At 42.6% G+C, this 11,789-nt stretch overlaps 1 long non-coding RNA gene across 2 annotated transcripts; it reads left to right on the top strand.

Moving 5' to 3' along the window:
- The first annotated feature begins 835 nt into the window (after positions 1-835).
- Positions 836-6,719, top strand: LOC148382120 (uncharacterized). 2 transcript variants are annotated; one of them, XR_015854211.1, is made up of 4 exons: positions 836-914; positions 4,415-4,585; positions 4,709-4,786; positions 6,629-6,719. It is a non-coding gene; the product is annotated as an uncharacterized LOC148382120 (long non-coding RNA). The 2 variants fall into 2 exon arrangements; XR_015854210.1 differs by lacking the exon at positions 836-914 and adding an exon at positions 2,772-2,850.
- Positions 6,720-11,789: the final 5,070 nt, after the last annotated feature.

The raw sequence follows: 11,789 nt of genomic DNA, 5'->3' as shown, positions 1-11,789 counted from the left end.
GTGACATACGTGACGTCGATGGGCGTAACTTTCGCCGGAATTCAAATCCGCGGGGAGAGTTAACTTGTTTAAAAGAGAGTGGGCAGAAGAATTATTTAATTTATTTAAATCTATTTGGTGTGTGCGCCATTATGTCAATGCATAACAACTGTAAGTCTACTAAACAAAACAGCGGTTGCTATTTGACGTCTGCCACGTCGTGGTCACGTGACGCGGACGTGACGTCGACGCCTACTTTACATCCCACCGATCACAGGACTCCTCGGCTGCATAACCGTGCCCCCTTCCCAACCAATCGGATTTGCTATACGCGAAAACGACGCCAATGGAAAGAGCTTCCGCCCAAATTTAAATCCGTGGGCGTGGCTCGCAGCAGGAAGTAGGAAAATGGCGGCGATGTTGACAAAGACACAGCGGATGGTAACATACGACTAACAAGAGAAATATTTTTATTTTCTGCTTGCAACTGGACCGTCCAGAGCGTACACGGTAAGTACAACTCATCGTTTTTAAAAAGAAGTACTTTTGTTGCCCTGAAAAGCGAGTGAGCGTGGCGTTTGTGGGGGACGTCGAATTTCGACGATTCTTTCTGGTCAACGGTTGTAAATGATTGTGTTGATTAAAAAAGAAAACTTGATGTAACTCTACTTTTAACTGCCGTTTCAGATAGATTTGGAATTGCATCACATCCAATTTTGCCTAGAGCGTACACGGTAAGTAACACTCGTTGTGTTTAAGGAGATTTACGTTTGTAATAGCAGAAGTGTAGCCGCGTTGCGTTGTACGTGTGAATGTTGGTCCGGGCGAAATGTTAATGTTTAATTTCATTCCTTTAGGTTCCACGGTGTTTGTTGGCTGCAAGTTTTCCACTGCAAGAAGAGGCTCATATCATTGACCAGGAGCGAGCTACAATGGTGAGTAGCCATAACATTTATGTTAAACACTTCCTATTTCATGTCTAACAGTACTTGATTTAACAAATAACCATAAATAAATACAGTGTGGGCACTGAAGTTAACATATGTGATTATACTGCCTAATCTGTCACGGAGTAGATTGTTGCAAAGTAATATAAGATCCAAAGTTGTAATTCAGAATAGTTTTCAAAAGAAGGCCATTAGAATTATATACAAGTCTGATTACCCTGAACAAGCTATTAATTAAATCACAAATTCTTCAATTCAAAGATTTGGTAGATTATCAGACAAATAATGTCTAACAGTAATTGATTTAACACATCACGATAAGTAGATTGAGTGTGGGCACTCTCAAGTTAACATATGTGATTATACTGCCTAATCTGTTACAGAGTATGTTGTTGCCAAGTAATGTAGAATAGATCCAAAGTAGTAATCCAGAATAGTTTTGAAGAGGCCATTAGAATGATAAACAAATCTGATTACCTTGAACATAATAACAAGCTAAGTGTTTAATATGTCCTATGAAGTCAAAATTGGGCACCATCATGTGGTGAAATTTGGAATTGCATCACATCCAATTTTGCCTGGGAACAAACAGATTACATAAATCTTAGTTTTGAATAAGCCACTCCTTCTCAAACAAGTAAACTCTGCCCATTTTGCGCAGTAGATGTTCTGTTAATATCTAGTATTTATACAAAGTCATAATTTAAATTGCTTTCAACCTTCATTCATCGGTTCAACCAACATTACTCGCTCTTATTACCAACTTGTATTGATTTAACTAAGCGTTTAATACTTCCTATCAGGTCTCAAATCGAGATTTGGCAAAATACAATTTCAGCAAATCCAATTTTGCCAGGGAACAAAAATAGATTAAATAAACTAAATAAGTCCTCTTCCCATTAAATAAATCAGAAAAGTCTGTCTTGTAACCAGTCCTCTTCAAACAAGTAAAGTCTGCCCATTTTGTGCCGTAGATTTTGTGTCTATGCCTAGTATTTAAACAAAATCATAATTTAAACGACTTCTTTCCTTCATTCACTTTGGAAATTTGGAATTGCAGCAAATCGAATTTTGGCAGGGAACAAAAATAGATCAATTAAACTAAATAAGTCTTCTTCCCATTAAATAAATTTAAAAAGTCTGTCTTGTAACCAGTCCTTTTCAAACAAGTAAAGTCTGCCCATTTTGTGCCGTCGATTTTGTGTTAATGCCTAGTATTTATACAAAATCATAATTTAAAGGACTTCATTCCTTCATTCACTTTGGAAATTTGGAATTGCAGCACATCAAATTTTGCCTGGGAAGAAAAGTAGATTAAATAAATTTAATAAGTCTTACTACTTCCCATTAAATAAATTAAATACGTCTTACTTGTTCCCACTCCTTTTCAAAACAGTAGTTTAAAACGAGGGCCCTTCACTCAATCTTTAACCTCAACCCCGCACGTTGTGTTGTATCTGTGAATGTTGGTTGTGGCCAAATGATAGTTTTCTTTCATTCGTTTAGGTTCCAAGAAAACTTGATGTAACTCTACTTTTAACTGCCGTTTCAGATAAGCGGGTATTACGTCGCAGTCAAATGCCGCGGATATGACGTAATTGCCCGAACCTCCGCCAAAATTCAAATCTGTTGGCGCGATGGCCGTGAGCCACTGAGCAGCGACGATTATCAACAGAAATATCTTTATTTTCTGCTTGCAACTGGACCGTCTAGAGCGTACACGGTAAGTAACACTCATTGTGTTTAAGGAGATTTACGTTTGTAATAGCAGAAGTGTAGCCGCGTTGCGTTGTACGTGTGAAAATTGGTCGAGGCGAAATGTTAATGTTTAATTTCATTCCTTTAGGTTCCACGGTGTTTGTTGGCTGCAAGTTTTCCACTGCAAGAAGAGGCTCGTATCATTGACCAGGAGCGAGCTACAATGGTGAGTAGCCATAACATTTATGTTAAACACTTCCTATTTCATGTCTAACAGTACTTGATTTAACAAATAACCATAAATAAATACAGTGTGGGCACTGAAGTTAACATATGTGATTATACTGCCTAATCTGTCACGGAGTAGATTGTTGCAAAGTAATATAAGATCCAAAGTTGTAATTCAGAATAGTTTTCAAAAGAAGGCCATTAGAATTATATACAAGTCTGATTACCCTGAACAAGCTATTAATTAAATCACAAATTCTTCAATTCAAAGATTTGGTAGATTATCAGACAAATAATGTCTAACAGTAATTGATTTAACACATCACGATAAGTAGATTGAGTGTGGGCACTCTCAAGTTAACATATGTGATTATACTGCCTAATCTGTTACAGAGTATGTTGTTGCCAAGTAATGTAGAATAGATCCAAAGTAGTAATCCAGAATAGTTTTGAAGAGGCCATTAGAATGATAAACAAATCTGATTACCTTGAACATAATAACAAGCTAAGTGTTTAATATGTCCTATGAAGTCAAAATTGGGCACCATCATGTGGTGAAATTTGGAATTGCATCACATCCAATTTTGCCTGGGAACAAACAGATTACATAAATCTTAGTTTTGAATAAGCCACTCCTTCTCAAACAAGTAAACTCTGCCCATTTTGCGCAGTAGATGTTCTGTTAATATCTAGTATTTATACAAAGTCATAATTTAAATTGCTTTCAACCTTCATTCATCGGTTCAACCAACATTACTCGCTCTTATTACCAACTTGTATTGATTTAACTAAGCGTTTAATACTTCCTATCAGGTCTCAAATCGAGATTTGGCAAAATACAATTTCAGCAAATCCAATTTTGCCAGGGAACAAAAATAGATTAAATAAACTAAATAAGTCCTCTTCCCATTAAATAAATCAGAAAAGTCTGTCTTGTAACCAGTCCTCTTCAAACAAGTAAAGTCTGCCCATTTTGTGCCGTAGATTTTGTGTCTATGCCTAGTATTTAAACAAAATCATAATTTAAACGACTTCTTTCCTTCATTCACTTTGGAAATTTGGAATTGCAGCAAATCGAATTTTGGCAGGGAACAAAAATAGATCAATTAAACTAAATAAGTCTTCTTCCCATTAAATAAATTAAAAAAGTCTGTCTTGTAACCAGTCCTTTTCAAACAAGTAAAGTCTGCCCATTTTGTGCCGTCGATTTTGTGTTAATGCCTAGTATTTATACAAAATCATAATTTAAAGGACTTCATTCCTTCATTCACTTTGGAAATTTGGAATTGCAGCACATCAAATTTTGCCTGGGAAGAAAAGTAGATTAAATAAATTTAATAAGTCTTACTACTTCCCATTAAATAAATTAAATACGTCTTACTTGTTCCCACTCCTTTTCAAAACAGTAGTTTAAAACGAGGGCCCTTCACTCAATCTTTAACCCCAACCCCGCACGTTGTGTTGTATCTGTGAATGTTGGTTGTGGCCAAATGATAGTTTTCTTTCATTCGTTTAGGTTCCAAGAAAACTTGATGTAACTCTACTTTTAACTGCCGTTTCAGATAAGCGGGTATTACGTCGCAGTCATGTGCCGTGGATATGACGTAATTGCCCGAACCTCCGCCAAAATTCAAATCTGTTGGCGCGATGGCCGTGAGCCACTGAGCAGCGACGATTATCAACAGAAATATCTTTATTTTCTGCTTGCAACTGGACCGTCTAGAGCGTACACGGTAAGTAACACTCATTGTGTTTAAGGAGATTTACGTTTGTAATAGCAGAAGTGTAGCCGCGTTGCGTTGTACGTGTGAAAATTGGTCGAGGCGAAATGTTAATGTTTAATTTCATTCCTTTAGGTTCCACGGTGTTTGTTGGCTGCAAGTTTTCCACTGCAAGAAGAGGCTCGTATCATTGACCAGGAGCGAGCTACAGTGGTGAGTAGCCATAACATTTATGTTAAACACTTCCTATTTCATGTCTAACAGTACTTGATTTAACAAATAACCATAAATAAATACAGTGTGGGCACTGAAGTTAACATATGTGATTATACTGCCTAATCTGTCACGGAGTAGATTGTTGCAAAGTAATATAAGATCCAAAGTTGTAATTCAGAATAGTTTTCAAAAGAAGGCCATTAGAATTATATACAAGTCTGATTACCCTTAACATAACAACAAGCTATTAATTAAATCACAAATTCTTCAATTCAAAGATTTGGTAGATTATCAGACAAATAATGTCTAACAGTAATTGATTTAACACATCACGATAAGTAGATTGAGTGTGGGCACTCTCAAGTTAACAGATATGATTATACTGCCTAATCTGTTACAGAGTATGTTGTTGCCAAGTAATGTAGAATAGATCCAAAGTAGTAATCCAGAATAGTTTTGAAGAGGCCATTAGAATAATAAACAAATCTGATTACCTTGAACATAATAACAAGCTAAGTGTTTAATATGTCCTATGAAGTCAAAATTGGGCACCATCATGTGGTGAAATTTGGAATTGCATCACATCCAATTTTGCCTGGGAACAAACAGATTAAATAAATCTTAGTTTTGAATAAGCCACTCCTTCTCAAACAAGTAAACTCTGCCCATTTCGCGCAGTAGATGTTCTGTTAATATCTAGTATTTATACAAAGTCATAATTTAAATTGCTTTCAACCTTCATTCATCGGTTCAACCAACATTACTCGCTCTTATTACCAACTTGTATTGATTTAACTAAGCGTTTAATACTTCCTATCAGGTCTCAAGGCAAGATTTGGCAAAATACAATTTCAGCAAATCCAATTTTGCCAGGGAACAAAAATAGATTAAATAAACTAAATAAGTCTTCTTCCCATTAAATAAATCAGAAAAGTCTGTCTTGTAACCAGTCCTCTTCAAACAAGTAAAGTCTGCCCATTTTGTGCCGTAGATTTTGTCTATGCCTAGTATTTAAACAAAATCATAATTTAAACGACTTCTTTCCTTCATTCACTTTGGAAATTTGGAATTGCAGCAAATCGAATTTTGGCAGGGAACAAAAATAGATCAATTAAACTAAATAAGTCTTCTTCCCATTAAATAAATTAAAAAAGTCTGTCTTGTAACCAGTCCTTTTCAAACAAGTGAAGTCTGCCCATTTTGTGCCGTCGATTTTGTGTTAATGCCTAGTATTTATACAAAATCATAATTTAAAGGACTTCATTCCTTCATTCACTTTGGAAATTTGGAATTGCAGCACATCAAATTTTGCCTGGGAAGAAAAGTAGATTAAATACATTTAATAAGTCTTACTACTTCCCATTAAATAAATTAAATACGTCTTACTTGTTCCCACTCCTTTACAAAAAAGTAGTTTAAAACGAGGTCCCTTCACTCAACCTTTAACCCTATTTATTCACCTTCTAGGCTAAGTGTTAAAGGCTAAGTGTTAAAGGCTAAGTGTTAAAGGCTAAGTGTTAGAGGCTAAGTGCCAGAGGCTAGGCGCCAGAGGCGAGTTTTTGTGGGCTGAAGTTTTAGTGGGGTTAGTGTGAATACAATCCAAAAGAATACAACAGAATACAATACAATAGAATATAATACATAGATTAAATTCAATAGCTCTTACTACTTCCCATTAAATAAATTAAATACGTCTTACTTGTTCCCAATCCTTTTCAAAAAAGTAGTTTAAAACGAGGGCCCTTCACTCAACCTTTAACCTCAACCCCGCACGTCACATTGTGTTGTATCTGTGAATGTTGGTTGTGGCCAAATGATAGTTTTCTTTCATTCGTTTAGGTTCCACGGTGTTTGTTGGCTATGTTTTCCACTGTCAGAAGGATGAAAATACAAAGTACAACGCTTGGACGTGGGCGAAGACGTCACCGGTGAGTCCTTCCTTCCTATTTATTTACCTTCTAGATGCTAGAGGCTAAGTGTTAGAGGCTAAGTGTTAGAGGCTAAGTGTTAAACACAATACGAACAACACAACGATACTGCACTGAACAACACGATACCGCACTGAGAAACACGATACCGCACTGAACAACACGATACCGCACTGAACAACACCATGCCGCACTGAACACCATGCCACACTGAACAACACCATCCCGCACTGAACAACACCATGCCGCACTAAACAACACCATGCCGCACTGAACAACACCATGCCTCACTGAACGACACCATGCCGCACTGAAAGACACCATGCCGCACTGAACGACACCATGCCGCACTGAAAGACACCATCCCGCACTGAACACCATGCCGCACTGAACAACACCATCCTGCACTGAACAACACCATCCCGCACTGAACAACACCATGCCGCACTGAACAACATTATGCCGCACTGAACATTATGCCGCACTGAACAACACCATGCCGCACTGAACAACATTATGCCGCACTGAACAACACCATGCCGCACTGAACAACACCATGCCGCACTGAACAACACCATGCCGCACTGAACAACACCATGCCGCACTGAACAACATTATGCCGCACTGAACAACACCATGCCGCACTGAACAACACCATCCTGCACTGAACAACACCATTCCGCATTGAACACCATGCCGCACTGAACAACACCATCCCGCACTGAACAACACCATCCCGCACTGAACAACACCATGCCGCACTGAACAACATTATGCCGCACTGAACAACATTATGCCGCACTGAACAACACCATGCCGCACTGAACAACACCATGCCGCACTGAACAACACCATGCCGCACTGAGCAACATTATAACGCACTGAACAACACCATCCCGCACTGAACAACACCATGCCGCACTAAACAACATTATGCCGCACTGAACAACATTATGCCGAAATGAACAACACCATGCCGCACTGAACAACACCATGCCGCACTGAACAACACCATCCTGCACTGAACAACACCATCCCGCACTGAACAACACCATGCCGCACTGAACAACACCATGCCGCACTGAACAACACCATGCCGCAATGAACAACACCATCCCACACTGAACAACATTATGCCGCACTGAACATTATGCCGCACTGAACAACACCATGCCGCACTGAACAACACCATGCCGCACTGAACAACACCATCCTGCACTGAACAACACCATCCCGCACTGAACAACACCATGCCGCACTGAACAACATTATGGCGCACTGAACAACATTATGCCGCACTGAACAACACCATGCCGCACTGAACAACACCATGCCGCACTGAACAACACCATGCCGCAATGAACAACACCATCCCGCACTGAACAACACCATGCCGCACTGAGCAACACCATGCCGCACTGAACAACACCATCCTGCACTGAACAACACCATGCCGCACTGAACAACACCATTCCGCACTGAACAACACCATGCCGCACTGAACAACATTACGCTGCACTGAACAACACCATGCCGCACTGAACAACACCATGCCGCACTGAACAACACCATGCCGCATTGAACAACACCATGCCGCATTGAACAACACCATGCCGCACTGAACAACACCATCCTGCACTGAACAACACCATGCCGCATTGAACAACACCATGCCGCACTGAACAACACCATGCCGCACTGAACAACACCATCCCGCACTGAACAACACCATCCCGCATTGAACAACACCATCCTGCACTGAACAACACCATGCCGCACTGAACAACACCATGCCGCACTGAACAACACCATTCCGCACTGAACAACACCATGCCGCACTGAACAACACCATCCTGCACTGAACAACACCATCCCGCACTGAACAACACCATGCCGCATTGAACAACACCATCCTGCACTGAACAACACCATCCTGCACTGAACAACACCATGCCGCACTGAACAACACCATGCCGCACTGAACAACACCATGCCGCACTGAACAACACCATGCCGCACTGAACAACATTATGCCGCACTGAACAACATTATGTCGCACTGAACAACACCATGCCGCACTGAACAACACCATGCCGCACTGAACAACATTATGCCGCACTGAAAAACACCATGCCGCACTGAACAACACCATCCCGCACTGAACAACACCATGCCGCATTGAACAACACCATGCCGCACTGAACAACACCATGCTGCACTGAACAACATTATGCTGCACTGAACAACACGATCCTGCATTGAACAACACCATGCCGCACTGAACAACACCATCCTGCACTGAACAACACCATCCTGCACTGAACAACACCACCCCGCACTGAACAACATGATCCCGCATTGAACACCATCCCGCACTGAACAACACCATGCCGCACTGAACAACACCATTCCGCACTGAACAACACCATGCCGCACTGAACAACACCATGCCGCACTGAACAACACCATGCCGCACTGAACAACACCATGCCGCACTGAACAACATTATGCCGCACTGAACAACACCATGCCGCACTGAACAACACCATCCCGCACTGAACAACACCATGCCGCATTGAACAACACCATGCCGCACTGAACAACACCATCCTGCACTGAACAACACCATCCCGCACTAAACAACACCATGCCGCACTGAACAACATTATGGCGCACTGGACAACATTATGCCGCACTGAACAACACCATGCCGCACTGAACAACACCATGCCGCACTGAACAACACCATGCCGCACTGAACAACACCATGCCGCACTGAACAACATTATGCCGCACTGAACAACACCATGCCGCACTGAACAACACCATGCCGCACTGAACAACACGATCCCACATTGAACAACACCATCCTGCACTGAACAACACCATGCCGCACTGAACAACACCATGCCGCATTGAACAACACCATGCCGCATTGAACAACACCATGCCGCACTGAACAACACCATCCTGCACTGAACAACACCATGCCGCACTGAACAACACCATCCTGCACTGAACAACACCATCCCGCACTGAACAACACCATGCCGCACTGAACAACATTATGCCGCACTGAACAACACCATGCCGCACTGAACAACACCATGCCGCACTGAACAACATTATGCCGCACTGAACAACATTATGCCGCACTAAACAACACCATTCCGCACTGAACAACACCATGCCGCACTGAACAACACCATGCCGCACTGAACAACACCATGCCGCACTGAACAACACCATGCCGCACTGAACAACATTATGCCGCACTGAACAACACCATGCCGCACTGAACAACACCATCCCGCACTGAACAACACCATGCCGCATTGAACAACACCATGCCGCACTGAACAACACCATCCTGCACTGAACAACACCATCCCGCACTAAACAACACCATGCCGCACTGAACAACATTATGGCGCACTGGACAACATTATGCCGCACTGAACAACACCATGCCGCACTGAACAACACCATGCCGCACTGAACAACACCATGCCGCACTGAACAACACCATGCCGCACTGAACAACATTATGCCGCACTGAACAACACCATGCCGCACTGAACAACACCATGCCGCACTGAACAACACGATCCCGCATTGAACAACACCATCCTGCACTGAACAACACCATGCCGCACTGAACAACACCATGCCGCACTGAACAACACCATTCCGCACTGAACAACACCATGCCGCACTGAACAACACCATCCTGCACTGAACAACACCATTCCGCACTGAACAACACCATGCCGCATTGAACAACACCATGCCGCACTGAACAACACCATCCTGCACTGAACAACACCATGCCGCACTGAACAACACCATGCCGCACTGAACAACACCATGCCGCACTGAACAACATTATGCCGCACTGAACAACATTATGCCGCACTAAACAACATTATGTCGCACTGAACAACACCATGCCGCACTGAACAACACCATGCTGCACTGAACAACATTATGCCGCACTGAACAACACGATCCCGCATTGAACAACACCATCCCGCAGTGAACAACACCATGCCGCATTGAACAACACCATGCCGCACTGAACAACACCATGCTGCACTGAACAACATTATGCTGCACTGAACAACACGATCCTGCATTGAACAACACCATGCCGCACTGAACAACACCATCCTGCACTGAACAACACCTTTCCACACTGAACAACACCATGCCGCACTGAACAACATTATGCCGCACTGAACAACACCATGCCGCACTGAACAACACCATGCCGCACTGAACAACACCATGCCGCACTGAACAACACCATGCCGCAATGAACAACACCATCCCGCACTGAACAACACCATGCCGCATTGATCAACACCATGCCGCACTGAACAACACCATCCCGCACTGAACAACACCACCCCGCACTGAACAACACGATCCCGCATTGAACAACACCATCCCGGACTGAACAACACCATGCCGCACTGAACAACACCATTCCGCACTGAACAACACCATGCCGCACTGAACAACACCATGCCGCACTGAACAACACCATGCCGCACTGAACAACACCATGCCGCACTGAACAACATTATGCCGCACTGAACAACACCATGCCGCACTGAACAACACCATGCCGCACTGAACAACACCATGCCGCATTGAACAACACCATGCCGCACTGAACAACACCATCCTGCACTGAACAACACCATCCCGCACTGAACAACACCATGCCGCACTGAACAACATTATGGCGCACTGAACAACATTATGCCGCACTGAACAACACCATGCCGCACTGAACAACACCATGCCGCACTGAACAACACCATGCCGCACTGAACAACATTATGCCGCACTGAACAACATTATGCCGCACTGAACAACACCATGCCGCACTGAACAACACCATGCCGCACTGAACAACACCATGCCGCACTGAACAACACGACGTCGCACTGAACAACACGACGCCGCACAGAACAACACGACGCCGCACAGAATAACACAATACCGCACAGAACAACACAATACCGCACAAACTGTTTTAGATAATATTACGTCGCAGTCATGTG

This window comes from Syngnathus floridae, chromosome 18 (genome assembly GCF_059516105.1).
Source record: "Syngnathus floridae isolate MCC-2025c chromosome 18, RoL_Sflo_1.0, whole genome shotgun sequence".
NCBI classification, from domain to species: domain Eukaryota; kingdom Metazoa; phylum Chordata; class Actinopteri; order Syngnathiformes; family Syngnathidae; genus Syngnathus; species Syngnathus floridae.
This window is presented reverse-complemented; position numbering and strand designations above follow the sequence as displayed.